The 21,165-nt window shown below is 28.6% G+C and overlaps 2 protein-coding genes and 1 long non-coding RNA gene across 3 annotated transcripts in view; 2 read left to right on the forward strand and 1 right to left on the reverse strand.

Annotated features, from left to right (window-relative positions):
• The window catches only part of LOC113378652, a 208,821-nt gene that overhangs the window by 86,787 nt on the left and 100,869 nt on the right, over positions 1 to 21,165 (forward strand). The gene's annotated exons all lie outside the window — the stretch shown is intronic.
• The window catches only part of LOC113378653 (glutamyl aminopeptidase-like), a 140,441-nt gene that overhangs the window by 68,592 nt on the left and 50,684 nt on the right, over positions 1 to 21,165 (forward strand). The gene's annotated exons all lie outside the window — the stretch shown is intronic.
• On the reverse strand, positions 163 to 15,463 carry LOC113378655. The gene is made up of 6 exons (XR_003367205.1): positions 15,394 to 15,463; positions 9,689 to 9,819; positions 9,528 to 9,612; positions 9,287 to 9,449; positions 8,127 to 8,270; positions 163 to 585 (listed from the first exon to the last, which is right to left on the reverse strand). It is a non-coding gene; the product is annotated as an uncharacterized LOC113378655 (long non-coding RNA).

The raw sequence follows: 21,165 nt of genomic DNA on the forward strand, positions 1-21,165 counted from the left end.
AAACAATGATAAAAATATGTGAAAAAAAATTGCCGATTAAATATAGCTAATTCAAAATCAAGTAACTTTAGAAAAAAGGTTTGAAGCAGGTGTCTGAATATGATAGATAAACATGAACTTAAAATTTAATTAAAAATTTAAAATACCAGATAAACTTACGGCGAATAAAGAACTAAATAATGAAAACTGAAATTTAATTGAAGTTAAACTGAATAAAATGTGTTATAAAAAAGTGATCATGATTGAAAATTTCGACTATATCCGGGCGTAGCTTTGGACTGAGGGACACTTCTTGATATGTTATTCAACACTTCACTCACTATAATACACACTATGCACTGAAAACTTATTGAAAAAAATAAACTTTAAAAAACACCAATTCAAATACTCGAAACAAAATGTTTCAAAAAACGACATAAAATGAAATAAGTTTTGGCTTCATTATAATATGCATTTCAAACTTTAGTATTGAAAAAATACAAACTTTGAAATAACATTTTATAATGATTTTATTATAATAAAGAAAACATGCAACTGGACTTACCCTCACGCCCATCTCAGCAACAATATCTTGAGTTGACCTACCTGTAACAAAAAAAAAAATATATTTAAACTAAGAGAATATTACATACAATTTATATATAATCATTTTAAAATTTAAAGATATTTAGAATATTCATCAGTAGTGTGTCCGACTCACACGACAGGAATCTCAGAACCGAATCCTGTCATTGACATAGAATTTAAAAAATATAGTCAATTTGAAGTTAAAATAAAATTTGAATTGTTGAGTTGAATTTGAATAGAAAATTCAAAGAAAAAAAAGAAAAGCTAGATGAAAATTTGAGAAGATCAGATTTTGAAGAGAAAAAAAAGATATAAAAGTTAAGATATCAGTTGTAAAGAGCAAAAAAATGAATAGAATAGGATTTATATATGAAGATGATATAGAATATATAAAAAATAGTGTGGAATATAAATGGAGGTTGTACAGAATATAAAAATGAAATGTTGTTGGTTGCTAAATGCTCTAAGAATGCAAGGCCAATTAAAATAAATTAATAAATAAATAAAAATAATAGATACATTTATTTTCTTGTTCAGAGGAATGATAACCGCCCCAGTTTTTTTTAGAGGTCATAGCTGCGAAGTCTCAGATATTGCTTATATATATATATATATATATATATATATATATATATAACGATTCACGACAATAGTGGTGTGGTCTAAAATACCTTATTCAGCCATATTTCGTACAGAACATGGTTTGCAGTTGTCAGATAATATGCTATAGCTGGCGATACCCCATTATCGTTACTTTACCGGCTTCGGCCTGTAATTCTTGCATGCAATGGATGCAGTGATATCAAATAACGCGAGGTCATCAATTTTGCAAAATTACTACTTTAGTGGGTTTGAAATTTGCTACGATAATTAGAATTGTCCCCATTGCAACCTAGTACAGAACTTGGATATTTTCAAAAAAAAAAAGTTTATTTTTGTGACATTAAATTGCCATAGGAAGTAAAGTATTATATGATACAAGTATTGCTAAATTACCAAAGATGGCATAAAATCTCTAATTCTATATGAAAATTATATTTTTAAAACGTGTTTTTTCTTAGAGTAACTAGTTGAAATCTAAGTGCCTGGTAGAAGTTGCAGTCAAGATATCTGGAAACCTGTTCAAATCGACTAAGAGGATACGACAAGTGGAACTGGATCGTTTTACATTCAGGGATGGAAACTTACTTCATATATTTTGAATGAATTATTTTAACTATAACTATTCATATTGTACATGTATACAACATGTTATAAAATGCCACTTCAAAGTTACTTTCACCAATATATAAAATATTAAAAATCGTATACATATAAATTGTGTGACTGATATTGTTTATAAAGTTTTTCACGCAATGAATATTTAAATATCAAATGTATCAAATAATAAATGTAATTTGAAACTGTGTTTTTTCTACCACTATTCAAATAAATCCATATAAATCGTATAATATTATTCGTATAAAACATTGTAATTAAAATAATTTAATCAATTATCAATTCAAATGCAATTTAGTAATTCATAAATAATGCTCAAATTGCATAGTTATTTGGATCTAAAAGGGAATGAAGATTCGCGAAACAATATCGGTCATATCATATGTTTCATGTTATAAATCTTCTGGAGTATCTAATAATATCCTATCATAATGACATACCTTACTTCTCATATATTAACCATTTTTCCTTATTGCTTTCATTGACTAATCGGCAGAATAGAAGAGTTTTAAAAATGTAAAATATGCATGTATATTTATTCAGCTATATACTCTTATATAAGGTAAAATTGAACAACTATCTATGGGCATCACTTCCATATAGTTTCAGTTCATAAGGAGCTACTACTTATTGTTCGTAATTTCACATTCACGTAATTTAGTCATAACTAAATTGATACACATCCCGCTAATAAATATATAAATTTACTATATTTTTAGAAGTATTTTCTAAAAGAGGATATTTGCTACCCCTGAGTTCTACCAAGAGGAACGGCGAACCGTGGTAGATGACAGCCTAATGGTCGTTTGCAAAGATATGGACTATCTTGTAGAAATGTCTCCAAAGGTTATAATATTCTTGGAATATATTCTTAAACTTAATATTTTGTTTGACAATTATATTTAAACATAATGCTGGACAGCAATAAGTGTTGTGAATAGATAATAAAAAATCATGAAGTGTTTATTTAGCATTTAAGTTTTGTACTGGTAAAATTATTGCTATATTACTATAGGTACTTATAAATTACAAATTGAATAATTATAAAATGATAAACAAGTTTTTAACAAATTTTTATAGAAACCGATATCAATAGGGTTATTACTAGACTATTCTCAGAATAATACAAAACTCAAGACACAATAAACTATTAAAGATATTTTTTATTGTGTCTCGAGTTTTGTATTATTATGGGAGTATATAAAACTAAACCATATGAAAGTGATGCGCAAGACATTCTAGAAAGCGTTCAAAAGATTTTCGTATTGATATAATCATACACTAATATAATTTAAATAAAACGTGAATGTGCAAATATTTACTTCAAAAAAGATATATTAAACTATAATTTTAATAAATATAAGTAAATGATATTTTGAATTTTACTTAGAATACAAAAAAAACATAGAAAGAAGTGCCAAATTGAAAAACAACTATTTATAAAATGCTAAATTCCTCCAAGACATGGTAATGAAATACTTCCAATACCATAAAGAAATGCAAATTACAAAATAAATCTTGTAAGAAGACCTTAGTAGTGTCATGAATCTTTAGTTTAAAAAAAGAGTAAAACGTATAAATGGTAAGAAGAAGTAGTAAAATGATCTCATAAACAAGAGCATCCATGATTATGAACAAACGCCGATAGTTTTCTTATTATAACAAAAAATCTAGAAATATGCAAAAATGCAATAGAATACTAACAATTTATGTACAAATTCGTGCAGCAAATATTACATTAAATTAAGAATATAAAAAAATAATTGCAAAATTTTGTAGGATCATACATATCCAAATTGAGCAATTCAATCAATTTCATATTGATTATTTTACTGTAATCTATAATCATGTATAATACCTTTGACAATTAGTGGAACGCTCTTTTGTAATAATTTCATAAATACGAAACTCCATGCACTCTAAAAATTTTAAAATAACATATTGAACTATACCCTGATGCAACTATGTAATTGAAGACAAATGTTGATATCTAAGCAAAAAAATGGAATAACTTTGAACTAAATTACTAGCAGATTAATTTAAATCTTACTATTTAGAAGAATAAATTTACTACATTGTAATAAAAAATTAAATTTACTTCAAGTAGATAAAAGAAAAATATAAAGTGTAAATATAAAAAAAATACAAATCATGATGATACATACTAGCTGAAAACCTATTTTACGCATAATATTGAACTGAAATACCTCCTACAAAGTATATTTTATCACTAAAATTGACGAAAAAAGTTCATATGACAAAAATTAAGTTATTATTAGAATAATCAACATGGAATTGATTGAATTGCGTAATGCTTAAAAATTTTATCAAGAAGCCAATTTGACGTCTTACAGTCTATTATTAAAATGATTTTCTTCATGAGATGCATAAAGCAGTCTAATTTGAAAATATACGAGATTCAAGTCGAAGTGACTGATTAGCTTAGAACATACTAAATAGGGAACTAAATAAGACCACTTTTGGAAAACAATGTCAAATTTTAAGTCATTATCATTAACACAATGGAATTGATTTTCACCAAGAAGCGATTTGATACCTTACTGTAGAAACGCAATCAAATTAACATTTAATTTTATTTTAAAAATAATAATTTGAAAATGAGATTTAGGTCAACGTTATAGATATACTCATCAGAATAAAACATACTAGAGAAAAATGCATATTATGCATAACATTGTATTAAACTACTTATACAAATATCCTCCAAAGTATATTACCAAAAAGACAATTTAACGAGTTAAAAACAATGATTATACTCAATCGATATACGTGCTGATTAAAATAAAAAATAGTTTCAAAGCAGCTAGTAGATAAGAAAAGACGGAACGTTGTCTGCGAAAAAGAAACTGAATACGACCACTATAGGAAAAGAACGTCAAATTTTAAGTCATTATCATTATCACAATGGAATTAATTAATATTTACCAGCCAATTTGACACCCTACTACAGCAAATTGAATTAACATCTAGTTTTAAAAATAATAATTTGAAAATAAGTGAGATTTAAGTCAAAGAAATACTGATGGCAATAAAACATACAAGACATAATGCATAATATTCACAACATTGTACTAACATATTAATACAAATGTCCTCCAAAGTATATTGCCATATTCAGAACTAACAAAAAAGCGTCCTTACGACAACTCCAAGTTGTTATCAAACTAATCATAATCGAACTGATTTAAGTGCGTAATGCATAAAACTTTTCACCATAAAGCCAATTTGACAAGTTAAAAAATTAAATAGACATTAAATACTCAATCGATACTTTTGATATGAGTTAATTAAAATAAAATTAATGATAAGGCAGCTAGTACATGAGAGAAGTCAGAACCTGATCTGCTAAAAGGAAACTAAATAGGACCACTTTTGGAGAAGAATGTCAAATTTTTAGTCATTATTATTATCACAGTGGAATTAATTGATATTTACCAAGAGCAATTTGATACCAGACTGCAGAAACGCAATGAAATGAACATCTAATTTTATTTTAAAAATAATCATTTGAAAATAAGTAAAATTTAGGTCAAAGTTATAGGCATACTGATCAGAATAAAACATACCAGAGAAAAATGCATATTTTGCATAACATTGTATTGAACTACTTATACAAATATCATCCAAAGTATATTACCAAAAAGACAATTTAACCCTCCGTCGGTCGGCGTGGCCTGCCAGACTTTTTTCGACTTCAATTAAAAAAATAAAATACTTCTAGTAATACAATCGACTTGAAATTTCTTGACTTTTCCTAAAATTTCATTAGCTATCGATCAATGAAAAATCAGGACGAAAAAATGTACAGAAGGATAATTATAAGGATACTAACTTTTTTATACTTCGAACGGTCGGAAAGGTCTGTCTAGACCACCTATACATTTTGTATGAAATATACGCTTTTTAATATATGTAAACCAGTATTTTGTCTTTTTCCATGGTATTTTCTATTCAAACTGCGTTGTATATATTCTTTGCTATGTGTTGTAACATGAATGTTAGTATTTTCATGACGAGAGTTCCTGGAAAACCTATCAAACTTATTGGTAATCACAAACAATGTAAATCGGATGAGTAATGCGCACATTATCAACAATTTTTCTACCAGTAGTACTGCATTTGAAATTTTTTTTGGCAAACCTGTAGTGAAATTATATTTTCAACTTGAATTTTATAGCTTATTTCAAAGGCGACGCACCTCATTTCGTTTTTATTTGAATTTCACATTTATTTCGAAGGAGCCGAAATAGAATAAATATTGTTTTTTTATTGATATAAAACAGACAAATAAAAATAATAAAAAAAGCAACGATTTTTTTATATTCTTTGATTTTTTTATATAATATAATATATATATTTTTTTATTATAAGCAAGCTCAACACATGCAAAAGACGGTAAGAAACAGAAAAAATCAAAACTATAAATAATTACTACTAATAATCGTTAACATATAAGACACCAAAAACTCATTTATCCCATATAAATGCATGTAAAATGAATGGTGGTCCAGCCAGACCTTTCCGACCGTTCGAAGGTGAAAAAATATCCGACCGACGGAGGGTTAACGAATTAAAAACGTTGATTATACTCCATCGAAACTTTCGACACGAGATAATTAAAATAAAATTAATTATAAGGCAGCTAGTACATAAGGAAGATAGAACATCGTTTGGGAAAAGGAAACTGAATAGGACCACTATTGAAAAAGAACATCAAATCTTAAGTCATTATCATTGTCACAATGAAAATAGTTGATTTTTACCAAGAAGCCAATTTGACATCCTACTGCAACAACCCAATCGAATTAACATCTAGTTTTGTAATAATACTAGTTTTGTAAAATAATAATTTGAAAATAAGATTTATTCAACAAAGTTGAAGAAATACGGTTGGCAATAAAACATACTAGACAAAATGCATATTTTGCGCAACATTACACTCAACTATTTATAAAAATATTTTTCAAAGTATATTACCATGTTCTAAACTAACAAAAAAGCGTCCTTATGACAAGTCCAAGTCGTTATCAAAATAATCATATTTGAACTGATTTAAGTGCGAACTGTATAATTTTTTTTTTACTAAAATACCAACTTGACATGTTAAAAACATTGCTTATACTCAATCGATACTTTTGATACAACCTAATAAAAATAAAATTAATTTTTAGTAGTACATGAAAGAAGCCCGCGCGTCGCATGCGCCAGAGCGGCTTAACAAAAAGGAATAACTCCGGGCGGCAAGCAGCGCAAGAGTTAGCCCCCTACGGTACGCAAAGAACGCGTCACCGTTGAGCATTATTGTTAAAAAAGAAAAGAAGAAGATTAAATTTGTGAAATTGAGACTTGATTTGTGAAATAAAATTTGTAAAATGTAGTTTAGTAACTTCAGGAGTTTATTGTGGATTTGATATATTTTCAAAAGAAGTGCCAAAATACCACCAAAACAGTTTTGTAATGTAGCATTGGGAATGAATAGTAAATATGAAGAAAAAGTAACAAATCAAAAAAATCTTCAAAATGTAAAACAAAAGATGCTGAATAGGACCACTTATGGAAAATAATATCTGCTACGCAGCATTAACAAATGAAGATTTAAGAATTTTATTGGTAAGGAAAAGTTAAAAAAAAAACTCAAAAAAAAATCGATAGATATATTTTGTAACACACTAAAATATTACTATTTTTCAACAGAATCCTAATAACCAAATCAGTGAAAACACCTCAACAAAATCTCAATACGCCTCGAACAAAAATAAAATATCAATAGAACAACTGCGGAACCCTTATGTCACCTTTGTGTAGCTCAACAAAATCTCAGATTAAAATAACTCCAAGTCGTTATCAAACTCCAAGTCGTTATCAAAATAATCATATTTGAACTGATTTAAGTGCGAACTGCATATTTTTTTACTAAAATACCAACTTGACATGTTAAAAACATAGCTTATACTCTTATGATTTATAGATCTTCAACATGTGAAACAAAAGAAGCTGAATAGGACCACTTATGGAAAATAATATCTGCTACGCAGCATTAACAAATGAAGATTTAAGAATTTTATTGGTATAGAAAAGCTAAAAAAAAACTCAAAAATATCGATAGATATATTTTCATAACACACTAAAATATTACTATTTTTCAACAGAATCCTAATAACCAAATCAGTGAAAGCACCTCAACAACGTGCGCCTCGAACAAAAATAAAATATCAATAGAACAACTGCGGAACCCTAGTGTCACCTTTGTGTAACTCAACAAAATCTCTGATTAAAATAGCAAAATCAAAAAAAAAATGAACAATGAAAATAACACTAACCTTTATCGATCTGCCACTATGCTTTATTCTTGCTCGTACCAGCATTCTCAGCAACCAGCAACTAATAATCACCAATACAGGATTACCAGCAATCAGCAACTTAATATATACCAGCTAGCATATCCAAAAACCAGGAACATACACCTATATTAAATAAACTCATTATAACGAGATATAAAAATAATGATGAATAAAAGTTATAATTTTACTGATTGCATTATAAAAATTAAAAATTTTAAAATAATTTATAAAACTATAGAAAATTAGATTTTAAACAAATATATACAGGCCTATTATAATTACAGCTATGTACTGAAACAACTATGTGCCAAAATGTTTTAATGTGCTAAATTAAATAAAACATTGTAAACATTGTAATTCTCAACCGGCCAGAGAACGGTCGACGGGAGACGGGAAAAAGTTAGTCACATGAAGTATATCGGATATATATTTTATCATAAAAATACCTACTGCACAATACCATCGAAGGAAAAAAGTAAGACTAAAAGAAGTATGACAAAGTAAAATTATAATACATGTGATTAAAGGCAAAATATAAAAAAAAATCAAACGAAATTGAGTCTGAAAATTGAAAAGAGATTTTTTTGAAAATGCGAGATAAAAATAGTTTACAAGAAATATTACTCAAAATAAAAGACTATGAATAAAACTTTCTACAGAAGTGCGATATATGTACATAACTTGTGTTACAACAAATAATAATGTGAATTGTAGCAAAAGATAACACTTTATTACTAAAGACGGGTTCTTAGACGTATAATAATAGGACGTATTGAACAATGCCATTGAATGGCAAATGATAATGATAGACTATAAAATGTAGATATTTTAAAATGAAGGAATATTAGAACAAAAGTTGGAAGCAGATTTTTGAAATAAGAGACCGAAACAGTTACACAAAAACATCAATATTAAAATAAAAGTGCTTCGATTAGAAGACGAAATAATAAAAATTTAAAAGATAGTAACACGACTTGTCTGTAATGTATGTACATGAACAAATATTATGAAAAATTCGTAATGATGTGAAAGCGGTGAAATAAAATGACAACGAATAAAAATGTAAGAAATAAGAAATACATTGAAGCTATTATAAAAATTATAAACATATGTAATAATTAAAAATTAACTCTACGTACCTTTGCACTAAGGGCCTATTGATTTTGGCATTTTAATCAGTCTTACACCCACTAACACTTTACACACTACATTTTTGAAACTTAAACTTTAAAACTTTAAAACTTAAAAACTTTAAATTAGCTAAACTAAAAAAAACACTTCCACCACCACTGGATCATGAATCTGAAAAAGAAACACAAAAATTAACTCTCTAGTTATATCATTCACTAATATACTGATTTCATATTAATTAACTCTTACAGATTTTTTGGTATCTCCGCACTTTTGATAAGAAACTTCCATCATTCTCACACAATCAGTGGATCATAAACCTGTTAAAGAAACACTTAAATTATGGAAATGGAAATACTTATAAATCATTCACAAATTAATATATAGATTTCTTATTGATGAACACTTACAGGCTTTGTGGTAGCACCGCACTTTTGATCCAAGATACGAAATAGATAAAATATATTTCTCATGCTGAAGAAACGCTTCACTGTTCTTAGTACTGCTTCTCGAGTTTAGATAAGTTTATGCAAGTCTGGACCTGTCCAATATAAAGCAATGACAAAATGATTAATTTTTAATATTAACAATAAAATACTTAGATGAAACTAACAAATTGCGTGCAGCGTAAGAACTGCTGTAAGAGTTGGGTCGATTACTCGCTCATTCATACAGCTTATCTGAAGGAGAAATCTCACATATAGTTTACTGATAAGCTCGAGATCCTATCGAATTACATTGAATGGCTAAAAAAAAATTGAAAATCATATTTTCTGGTTGAAAACATGAACCTCTCCTTCGGGACGTTAATAAGAAAAATCATTTCAAACAATTCAATTAAATCAAATGTCTTAAAAGGGATGAGTCATTTTCAGCGAACGCATTGCAATGCCCAAATATGGTCATGTTCGACTCGGCGTCGTTATGATAAAAATGCTACATTTTACACAAAATCGTCGAAATTTTCGGAAAATAATAATCTATCTTTGCAAAATAACTGAATAGAAGCCGAAATAAAGCATTCATATAAGTGGATGCATTATCAGACCTCGGTATGGAATCCGACTTGAAAAATGAAGGAGAAATCTCACATATAGTTAATGATAAATCGAATTACATTAAATGGCTTAAAAAAATTGAAAATCATATTTTCTGGTTGAAAACATGAACCTCTCCTTCCGGACGTTAATAAAAAAAATCATTTCAAACAATTCAATTAAATCAAATATCTTAAAAGTGATGAGTCATTTTCAGCGAACGCATTGCAATGCCCAAATATGGTCATGTTCGACTCGGCGTCGTTATGATCAAAATGCTATATTTTACACAAAATCGTCGAAATTTTTGGAAAATAATAATCAATCTTTGCAAAATAACTGAATAGAAGCCGAAATAAAGCATTCATATGAGTGGATGCATTAACAGACCTCGGTATGGAATCCGACTTGAAAAATACACTTTTCTGTTAAAAATCTATCTAAAATACGATAAATCATTAACGAATTAATTAACATCATGATCATAATTAGATATACGTTGTTATAAATCAAGGATGCTTCATGATTGTCTTAAGCGCAAGCAACACGGCAAGCAAGTTACACAATTTTGTAAAAATAATATTATATAAATAATATAAACTAAATAAATGAACAAACTTTTTGATAGCAGCACTCAAAAGCTATTGCAACTCAACACTATTCCAGATGAGAACGATTTCAAAAACGCCGAGTCACGCTGAGCGTCTACTGCACGCAAAGCCTTTTCAAGGCGGCGTCATCAGAAAAATGCAAAATTTTACACAAAATTGTTGGAAAATAATAATTAATCTTTGTTAAATAGGTAATTAGAAGCCGTAATAAAGAATTCATATGCGTGGATGAATTATCAGACCTCGGTATGAAATCCGACTTGAAAAATACACTTTTGTGTTGAAAATCTATCCAAAATACGATAAAGCATTAACGAATTAATTAAAATCATGACCATAATTAGTTATACGTTGTTATAAATCAAGGATGCTTCATGATTGTCTTAAGCGCAAGCAACACGGTACGCAAGTTACACAATTTTGGAAAAATAATGTTATATAAATAATATAAACTAAATAAATGAACAAACTTTTTGATAGCAGCACCCAAAAGCTATTGCAACTCAACACCAGATAAGAACGATTTCAAAAACGCCGAGTCAAGGTGCCGATACACTGTAGAGTTTTTGGCTAGAGTCGCTCTAACTAGAGCTCTAATAGAGCGCTCTATGTTGAGTCCCATAGTGTACACAGCTACTAGAGCACTCTATCGGGAGTCAGTCTACGCTCTCCGTAGACAAGCTCGCTAGACAAATGATATGCAGTGTACACAGGCGTCTCTGCACAACTTCCACGCTCTAGCGGTTAACTCTAGCATTATTCAACTTGTTGGATATTTTTTTGTATTATACGTAGAGTTTTCTTTGTTTTGCTTTGCTAGGTTATGTATGGTTAGGTTATTTATCCGTGTGTTTATTTGAAAAAGAAAAGTTGTTTTTTTTTTGATTTTGGAAAATGGAAGCATTATATGATGAAGAACAGTGCGAAAAGTTTGTTTGGGAGAGAAATAAAGTGTTTCAATTAATTGAATTGGTAGAGGCTCGTCCAGAATTGTGGAATATCAGGTTGAAGGAGTATAGGAATCGAAACCTGAAACAACAGTCCTTGGAAACGATAGCAACGTCTTTAAATTTGGGTGTTAAAACAGTAAAAGACAAAATTCATAATTTGAGATGCCAGTTAAATGAGCATCTGAGAAAAATGAAAAAGTTCAAAAGTGGTCAGGGCGCAGATGAAAGGTATAAACCGAAGTGGGAGTTTTTTGAGGCTGTCAAGTTTATGAATATCCAGATAAATTCAACAAAGGATTCAATTGTCAGTGTTGGCAGTGCCCCTGATATTATTACAGATGTGCTGGTAAGTAAATAAAGTAAATTCATATTGTGATTTAAAATTTTTATTGTAGGATACATTTGACATTCATATAACAAAAATCTAATGACAAAACAATATATAAATTAATAAATAAAAAAATCAAACATATTTATATTGCCACGGTAGTTCACCTGCTCTGGACATAAAATACGTTCTAAAATTTTCGCGTACTTGCTTGGCTGTGCATGTTGGATTTCTTGCGCCTGTATGTTGTAATGAATAAAAGGAATTTTGTGGAAGTGGGTCATCTCGCCAACAACCTTCAATAAGCCTGCCATTTTCTTCCATGTCAACAGTACCTTCAGAAACATATCTGGTCGACTTTTTTTCAATTAGATAATTATGTAGCACACAAGCAGCTTGAACTAGCTTCATTACTTTCTGAGGACATAGTTCAACTGGCTTTCTAAGAAAACAAAAACGCATCGAAAGCAAACCTAATGCATTTTCTACCACTCGACGTGCTCGAGAAAGTCTATAATTAAAAACGCGATTTTCAACAGGTTGGTCTCTAAAAGGGAATGGTTTCATAATGTAGGTTTTTAACGGAAAAGCGTCATCGGCAACAATGACATATGGCACCGGAACTGACTGGCCACGTAATGGCTTTGCTTCGGGTATATTCAATGACTTGTTTTCCAAACACTTAGATAGTGAACAATTTGCATATACACCCCCGTCTGACACTCTCCCATTACAACCTACTTCTATGTACAAAAATTTGTAATCAGCATTCACTAGAGCCATTAATACAATGCTATGTGTCCCCTTGTAATTATAATATAGACTTCCTGAGTCTTCTGGTGCCTTCATTACCACATGTTTTCCATCAATAGCTCCTATGCAATTTGGAAAGTTCCAAGTAGCATCAAATCGCTTTGCTTCATTTTCCCACTCCTCTGATGTACAAGAAATCTGTAAAAAAAAGAACAAAACATTTAATTTTCATTTATTATTTTAACTTTTTTTAGGACCATCATGATGAGGAAATGAAAGATAATTCTGGGTCTTGGCAGACTCCTGTTACAAAACCTCATAAAAATAAAAAACGGGCACCCGATTCAGTTAAAAAGGATGATGAGTTGCTGAATGAAGCTTTAGCTTGTTTACGAGCTCCGAAAGATCACTTGGATGTATTTGGAGAGTTTGTTACTGCAGAGTTGAGAGTATTACCCTATGAAGATATCCGAAATAAATTAAAACTTAAGATTCAGAGAGCTATTTTAGACGCACATGAGGAAGTCAACATGCGAGGAGTATCCTCCCCCAGTTCACAGTCTATGCTGTCTCTGAGTAATTTGAGTGAGTACTCCGGTTCATCGAGCACTCCAGTAATATGCCAGATAATTTCTCCAACGCAAAACGAGACTACTTTAACGCAATATTATGACAAAATGTAACATTTTCTCATACCTTCAAATAATCATTTTTCAATTCCAAGTACAGAGCATCACACACCTCCGGAACAATGCGAGAAATAGTTGTTGGTGGAATCCGAAACAAATAACTTAATGACTGATAACTGTCACCTATAATAGAATTTATTTACAATTAATATTGGTACAATTTTTATAAATAAATAGTAAAAAAAATGTTTTTGTATTATTTTAAATAATTGTTTTATACCACTTACCAGTAGCAAGAAATCTCAGTGTCAGTGTTAACCGCTCAGATGGTGATATTGATTTTCTTAGGTGAGTATCTTGTTTTGTAATTCTTGGAGCAATTCGTTCCAGCAAATGCTGAAAATCCTGATGGGTCATTCTTATAAAATTTTCATAAGAACTTACGTCTTGATACTCAAGTTCTTTCAACAACTTTGCATAAACTCCCTCTTCTTCTCTTTTGGCAATCCATTCCCTAACCCACATTTTTTTTTTTACTGTCTTATTTCTTTTTTTAACTAAACTATATACCACCAATGCTGCTAAACCTTGTTTTCGCCGGGAACTCATTATAATAACTATACACTAACTAATATACACTAATAAAATTGTCAATTGTCTCACAAGAACTAACCTGAAATACGAAGTTCACTTCTATAGTCTACTTGTCAAATTTACACTCTACCAAGATTAATATTTATTAATATATTTTTCCACAAGTGTACACAGCTTTATTATAATAACTATACACTAACTAATATGCACTAATAAAATTGTCAATTGTCTCACAAGAACTAACCTGAAATACGAAGTTCACTTCTATATATATCAGTTCTATAGTCTACTTGTCAAATTTACACTCTACCAAGATTAATATTTATTAATATATTTTTCCACAAGTGTACATAGCTTTATTATAATAACTATACACTAACTAATATGCACTAATAAAATTGTCAATTGTCTCACAAGAACTAACCTCAAATACGAAGTTCACTTCTATAGTCTACTTGTCAAAGTTACACTCTACCTAGATTAATATATATTAATATATATAGCCACAAGTGTACATAGCTTTTTAGAGTGTCTAGGTAGAGTTGCTCTAGCACCTTTCACCTACTTCTCTCCTAGAGTACGAAAGAGCTCTCGGAAGAAAAAAACACTTTACAGTGTACAGACAACGGTAGAGCGCACTAGCAAGAGAGTCTACACTCTACCTAGATATTTCTCTACAGTGTATCGGCACCTTCACGCTGAGCGTCTACTGCACGCAAAGCCTTTTGAAGGCGGCGTCATCAGAAAAATGCAAAATTTTACACAAAATCATCAAAATTGTTGGAAAATAATAATTAATCTTTATTAAATAGGTAATTAGGAGCCGTAATAAAGCATTCATATGCGTGGATGCCTTATATTTAGTCGCCACGTGCACATGGTACTAGATGCTAAAAATACACTTTTTTATCACAAATATTTCTAAAATACGATGAAACTTTAAATAAATCACTGAAATCATTATTAAAATTAGTTATAAGTCGTTATAAATCAAGGATGCATCACGATTTCTTTTGATGCACGCGTCGGAAACGTCACTTGGGTTCAGCATGAAAATGAAATTCACTTTTAGGATAAATAACTTAATAATTATATTAATTCAAATCAAAATCTAGGTTGAATATATGATTAAACTAATTGATAACATCTAATTATCGAATATAGTTCAAATATATTCATGTATAGATTGATTTATAGTAATTAAAAATCCTACCTTGATAATCCAAAGCACTTTCTTCCATTGTTCTTATCACTGGGGAGGTCCGTCTCATACTAAAGACGATTGATAACTGAGGGTGTTCAGAGGTGGTGGGGGAGTGTTGCCACCACAAAAATTATTAACTAATTTGTGCAACATGTGAGCGAGCGGTGATGTCACATCGCGCGAGTTTTAAATTTGCAATTATACATTGTAAATTTAATTCAATAGGAGTTGATGCAGTGCGAAGTTGCTCAGTGATATGACGCGGCAATTTTAAAACGCTATTTGAGCAAATTAGTATAAACGAAGTTTATTAGCATATTAATTTGATTTGAATTTAATATTTTATCAACAAATATATAAGTTGTGTACTTAATTAAAACATATTAATTCATATGGCGTGGGAATTACGACCTAGTGTTATAATAATAATAAAGATGAGTTAATAATTATAATAATATTAAAAATGAGTAAATATATAATTAAATATAAAAAAAATTATAGAAGCACATATAGTCAGAATAATTAAGTTAATTAATTAAACAACTTTTTAAACAAAATGGTACAAATGTATTCGAGGAAGAACAGATATTATTAAACGTTTTATCTTCGTTTTTATTATTTTCATCATTTTATCAATTTATTTCAATAGGAGCTAATATAGTATGAAGTTAATCAGTGAAATGACGCGGCAATTTTAAAACATTATTTGAACAAATTAGTAAATAGGTAGTCTTTTATCATATAAATTTGACTTGTATTCAATATTTTATCAACAAATATGTAAGTTGTATACTTAATTGGTGCACTGAGAATTTTTCTCACTTTTAATTCATATAGCGTGGGTATTACGATCTAGTATTATAATAATATTAAAAATGAGTTAATAAGCTAATATAAAATGAAGTTGCTCAGTGTTATCAATAAGTTAATAAGCTAATATAGAATTAAGTTGCTCAGTGATATTACGCGGCAATTTTAAAACATTATTTGAACAAATTGGTATGAAGGAAGTCTATTTACATATAAATTTGACTTGAATTTAATATTTTATTAACAAATATGTAATGTAAAGTAAGTTGTGTACTTAATTGGTGCACTGAGAATTTTTCTCACTTTTAATTCATAAAGCGTGGATATTACGACCTCGTATTACAATAATATTAAAAATGAGTTAAATTGTATTCAATATTTTATAAACAAATATGTATTATTTAATTACACGCATTATAATATTATGAGTTCGGTATTACAAACTAGTATTTTATTATATTATAAATAAGTAAATAAATAATTATACAAAAATATAAAAACTAAAATGAAGCACATATAGTCAAAATAATAAGGTTTATTATTGATTAATTAAATTAATAATTAATTAATTAATAAATAATAGGGATAACATGGTACAAAAGTAGCCGAATAAAAATATAGTTTTATTCAACGTTTTATATTTAAACGTTTAATATTGAAATAATTGAATAATTTATAACAAAACATGTTGAATATGATATAATAATTAGATTAGAGTTTGTAATCTGAACTTATTTGTTAATTGTTGTAAAATCATTGATCATATATAGAGGATTTTGATTACGTCCGTATGAAGATAATAACACCAAATGTCAAATAATGGTATTATTAAACTTCTGGATTTTCTATGGATATTTAATAGTGATGCTGTATGGGCTTATAGTGTTATATATATATATATATATATATGTATATATATATATATATATATATATATATATATCTATATATATAAAAGAGGATCGCTTTATGTGGTAAATCTTATAACTCACGAACGGCTGAACCGATTAAGATGAAAATTGGCAGGGATGTAGTTTAGAGCCAGGAGAAGGACTTAGGATACTTTTTATCCCTTTATTTCATTCTAATTCAAAATTAATTATTTATAAACTATCCATGTAGTTTATTCAATCTATGATACTATCAATGATTTCATCCATGACATTTACATTCGATTGTCAACTGTCATTCGGTGTTTCTGTTTTGATACAAATATATTAATATGCATTTCTTAATGACCATTATTTGAAAATTATTACGTGAATAATATAAATATTTTAATCGCCACGGAAAATTAATACAAAGTGGCAAATAAATTAATTCTTAATAATAGCAAGCGATGCTAGATGGACGATGGGGAAATTTATTTCTTGAAAATGGAAATGTAATTATTTATATAATTAGGTATTTATGTATATTTGTTTATACGTATTTAAATAGAGTATTTGAGGTGTTTATATTATATATCAGCAATAAGTATAATCATCAACAAATTAATAAAAAAAAATATTCTGAAATATAGTTTCTTGACATAACCTCAAAATTTGTAATAAAAATGTAAATAGTTATACATTAATTGTTGTTAATTTGTAATTTCTTTATACATATCTTATAAAATGTTTCAGGTGTTTACAACTAATTGGCATATATATATTATCAGCAAATGTGCTTTGATTCGACAATAAAAAGGTCTAATTGAAGTAATCAACTACCTTAAGTTAACTATAGTGATAAAATATTAGTTTTTGGTTCTCATATATTATAACCCAGCTATAAACCTCACGGAGCCCCAGACCTTTCCAGCGAATGCAAAATTGTCGAATTCGGTTTGTGCATTCTGGAGTTATATCGTCGGAACTTATAACTCAAGAAGGCTGAACCGATTTAACTGAAAATTGGCTTTGGTAAAGTTGGTAAAAGTTGGTTCAGAGCCAGGAGAAGGACATAGGATACCTTTTATCCCGTTCGACTTGGAATAACAACAAGCAAATGACAGCTATGTAATCACGTATGGATGACAATTCAATATTTGTAAGGAATTAATAACAAAATTATTTATTTTAAATAAATAATTAACAATTATAATATAATGATAGTGCCATTGCCCATTCGTATAAACAGTGAAGCGAACTATGTATAACTCAGTATGGTTGACAAATCATATTTTTCTCAAACACAATGCTCTGAAAGAACTCATTTGTATAATTATGTACTCATTGGTATTTATAAAACCTTTTCTAGATTATTCAGATTTAGAACCTAAATTTGGAATCGATCAAAGGAACATTTTGTCGAATAGCTTATTTCCAGTTATAATTTCCTGAATTTATTCAAGAATGGATAGTAATATATGAAGATCCACGACCGAAGTGTCAAAAACCAGTAAAGCTAAGCATTGTTTAACAACAGTATTTGAATGTAAAGGGAAAAATGTGTATAATCAGCTATAACCTTGATTCTTATGACTTTGGTATTGGGAGATAAATGGTAATCTTTGAAAATCCATAGTAAAAGTATTTTCTTCCATTGGTAGTTTTCTAGCAATTAGTTGAAAATGTAATTATTTTGTAAAATACCTTTGAAATTAAAATATGAACATTAAATATGACATTAGACCTGCTTGCCATCTGGCCGTTCCAAGTTACCCCGTTATAGGGTAAAAAGGTCTAGATAAAAAATTTTTAAAGACAGCAAAAAAGCACGTTTTTACAATGATGAAGTAGCTGGTAGTTTTACTGAACGTAGTCAGATAATTGTTCATTTGAAATGTGTCATTTGTTGTGATGTAATTGGTTTGATTTTCATAATAAAATTTATATTTGCTTAAAGTCAAATTGGACCTTTGTGCCTTGCCCTGTTCTACATATATACCTTTTATTAAATTTACTTTTATTCATCGAATATTACTAGAAACTTTTCAAAAAGCAGGTCAAAGAAGAGATACCTAAATCATTTTGTATCTCTCCTCGCAAAAATTTGAAAAATTTGTATAAGCTCAATAGTATTATTTACAATTATACACAAAATCCAGAATCCAAAAAAATTTCAAAAAATTTGAAACGCATTCAATAATCGATTAAATGGAATTTGTAATGACTATATAAGTCGAAAGACCAACAAAGACTTGGATTGAATTATGCCATGTTTTCTATAGAAAGTGTATAAAACTTTCAGTTTGGTTGTATTAATAAAATATATACAAACTAATGGGGTTTATTGTTTCTATAATACCTCATTGTATATAGCAATTCAAACAACACATCCTTACACAAAAAGTATTAATTTTTTAGATACTCTAGAAATTGTTTATAAAATAATAACTTAAATATAACTTAGCAAAACAACGTTTGCCGGGTCAGCTAGTATATATATATATATATATATATAAAGTTGTCAAATACCCTATTTCATTTGCTTTCATAATTTAAAAGTTATAGTTTTTTAAGTGAGTTAATGTACACCAGAATACCCTAACAATAAGTATTATTAATCACATGACATTAATTTTTATTTCATGACTAAAGCTAGTTGCTGTAGGTTCTTATGATGTTAAAAAATGTTAATATTATAATAATAAATTCAGAGTAGACCGAGTTACAATATAGTCCGTGTTCAAAAATCTTTATATGAATATAATTCTACTAAACTGCAATTAATTTGACAGATCCTGTGTGTACATGGACATCAATATACAGTCCTGGGAAGAAAGTTAAATAACTTCCTAATAATTGAATAATTCATGACAAAATAAGTTGAATATGATATAATAATTATATTAGAGTTTATATTTCAAAGCTATTTATCAATTGGAGTAAAATTATTGATCTTTTATAGAGGATTTTGATTGCGTCCGTATGACGATAAGTTAATAACACCAAATGTCAAATAATGAATATTTCTCGTTTAGTTCAACCGGTACAGTAATTATTAAACTTCTGGATTTTCTATGGAAATTTAATAGTAATCCATGATGCTGTATGAGCTTATAATGTTAGATATTATATATATATAAAGTTGCCAAATACCCTATTTTATTTACTTTCATAATTTAATAGATATAGCATTTTAAGTGAGTTAATGTACACCAGAATAAACTCACAATAAGTATTATTTATCACTAGTTTTTATTTCATGATTAAAGCTAGTTGCAGTAGGTTCTTATAATGTTAAAAAATGTTAATATTATAATAATAAATTCAGAGTAGACCGAGTTACAACATAGTCCGTGTTCAAAAATCTTTTATATGAATATAATTCTACTAAACTACAATTAATTTGACAGATCCTGTGTGTACATGGACATCAATATACAGTCCTGGGAAGAAAGTTAAATAACTTCCTAATAATTGAATAATTCATGACAAAATATGTCGAATATGATATAATAATTATATTAGAGTTTATATTTTGAAGCTATTTATCAATTGGAGTAAAATTATTGATCTTTTATAGAAGATTTTGATTGCGTCCGTATGACGATAAGTTAATAACACCAAATGTCAAATAATGAATATTTCTCGTTTAGTTCAACCGGTACAGTAATTATTAAACTTCTGGATTTTCTATGGAAATTTAATAGTAATCCATGATGCTATATGGGCTTATAATGTTAGATATTATATATATATAACGTTGCCAAATACCCTATTTCATTTACTTTCATAATTTAATAGATATAGCTTTTTAAGTGAGTTAATGTACACCATAATAAACTAACAATAAGTATTATTTATCACATGACATTAATTTTTATTTCATGATTAAAGCTAGTCGCTGTAGGTTCTTATGGTGTTAAAAAATGTTAATATTATAATAATAAATTCAGAGTAGACCAAGTTACAACATAGTCCGTGTTCAAAAATCTTTTATATGATTATAATTCTACTAAACTGCAATTAATTTGACAGATCCTGTGTGTACATGGACATCAATATACAGTCCTGGGAAGAAAGTTAAATAACTTCCTAATAA

Source organism: Ctenocephalides felis, unplaced genomic scaffold (genome assembly GCF_003426905.1).
Source record: "Ctenocephalides felis isolate EL2017-DRISC unplaced genomic scaffold, ASM342690v1 CF-g0.4_SCAFFOLD_01886, whole genome shotgun sequence".
Taxonomy (NCBI): Eukaryota; Metazoa; Arthropoda; class Insecta; order Siphonaptera; family Pulicidae; genus Ctenocephalides; species Ctenocephalides felis.